This window comes from Rhyacophila brunnea, unplaced genomic scaffold, assembly GCF_057557595.1.
Source record: "Rhyacophila brunnea isolate RB1 unplaced genomic scaffold, BYU_Rbru_1.0 scaffold_11, whole genome shotgun sequence".
Taxonomy (NCBI): Eukaryota; Metazoa; Arthropoda; class Insecta; order Trichoptera; family Rhyacophilidae; genus Rhyacophila; species Rhyacophila brunnea.
This window is the reverse complement of record NW_028232763.1, coordinates 16,354,411-16,356,616: the sequence shown is the minus strand read 5'-3', so window position 1 is coordinate 16,356,616 and position 2,206 is coordinate 16,354,411.

The window sequence follows — 2,206 nt, the reverse complement described above, 5'->3', positions numbered from 1 at the left end:
GTGAATTAAGTGCCTACCATTTACTATAACATTCTGTTATAGATATGTAGGGTTGCGGGTCTATTCTATACACAAGGCTGCTTTCGGTCCGCTACGGCACCTAAATAGGGTAGGAAAGTATCAAATTATTAACACTTATTGTAACAATTACAATAATTTAGTTATAATTGTTACAATAAGTAAGTAGTATATTTTAACAGCACCTCTCTTAGCTGTGATAAATTTTAAACCGAGATAGACAGTTTTGACAGTTCAAACGGTTAACTTATTGTAATTGTTACAATAAGTATTAATAATTCGATACTTTCCTACCCTATTTAGCTGCCGTAGCGGACCAAAAGCAGGCTTGTATATACAATAGACCCGCAGGCCATGTTTTAAGAATGGTAGACGTCTTACCACCGAATAGAGGGGTTATAATAAGATCGAAATAAAAAGTGTCGATACCCGTCTTCGGTATCGTTTAGGAAGAAAAGTAGTGATACTAAAGTATAGAATTTTTTGGTACTGTTCGGTTATCAGGAATACAGCGGAAAATACATTTTGAATATACCCGATATACTGGATTATTTGTTAGTTTGGTTTAGATTAGGTTAGGTTAGGTTAGGTTTGGTTAGGTTAGGTTAACTTCACAAATAATACAGTTTATCGACTATTTTCAAAATGTATTTTCCGCTGCATTCCTGATAACCGAACAGTACCAATTTTTTTTAATTGTAAAAAATGCAATATTTTCTTGAAAACCAATAATCATGATAATATAATATCAATGTTATATACTTAGTTTACTACAGTGGCGAAGGCTCCATACCAGGCGATTATTTAAAGTCTATTTTATATGGCTAATCACTTACGTGACGTCAGACATGTCTGAAAATTTGTATGGAGTTTATAAGCGATAGGCAAACAACCTAAACTCTCTATGGATATGTTTATTGTCGATGACTGCCGCTTTAATAAAGCAAATAATAAATAAATAAGATTATTCAAAAAAAATCTATTGTGTTCAATCAGATATAATCATAAATTGTTTTTAAAAATAAAAATACAAATTGTATCTCGTGTTTACTATTTAAGTTACTTAGTTCAGTCATAGACAAAAATAATTTATATCGTGTTATCATTGCAGTCATTATTGTCAGTTCAAACGCGAGTATAATATCGTATTTCCCGTAAGTATACCCGATAAGTGTACTCTTTTTTCTCTGATATACACAGCCTACCTCGTTCCAAAAGTCAGCCTTTGCCACTGGTTTACTATAATATAACAAACTTTCAGACAAAAAATAATAATTATATAAGATGTGAAAAAATTTGTGAAAATAGCATTTTTGTCTCCATTTCACGATAACATAATATTTACTTCATTATGCATTAAAAATAGTTCGTATTACTAATCCTAGGTTGCTTTTAACACATTAATTCAAAACTATTGTCAACTTATTATCTTCACAGCAGTGTATTTTATTGGTGGATATAATATTAAATTTACGATACATACATGTATTGAAAACAACTTTATTCTCAACCTTTTCTCCCGCGGACCGGTGAAAACTGGAAAAATATTTCACGGACCGGTAACGCAAAATAAAATCTACTGTTTATTTAAGTTTTTAAATCTTATATTATAACCAATATACATACTAGACATATTATAACAGCATGATTGTGAATACAAAAAAAACCTACCTACCATAAAAATCCTATTATTAATTGAAATAATCCGAAACCGATCTGTAAATAAATTATTAATAATAGTCCAAAATCTGCTACTGCATCATTGTTAGAATAGTTGATAACCGTGGCTTCACTTTTATTTCGAAGAGACGAAGCGCTGCAATGACATACATTCGGTTTCTCTATTTTATTATATTATTATAGACATGGCCGAAAAAGTCTTCTCACATAAATATAATATGTAGTTGAAAATCCGAAATTTATTGATCCGGATTTTAGCGATATCGAAAACTGAGGCAATGTTTCTATTTGATGTCTCAACACCAAAGTGGCGTTAGATGAATTATATTATTATTTGTTTATTTAATTTTTTAAATGATGATTTGCTTGGAATTTTAAAATGGGCGACATTACTTTTAGTGGACCAGCAGATTTTTTCTGCGGATCGTCGGTTGGAAAACACTGCATTAAAGGATTTAGGAATTAGGAAATTTGGCATTTGGTATAGGTACTTAAAATGTTTAAGTTT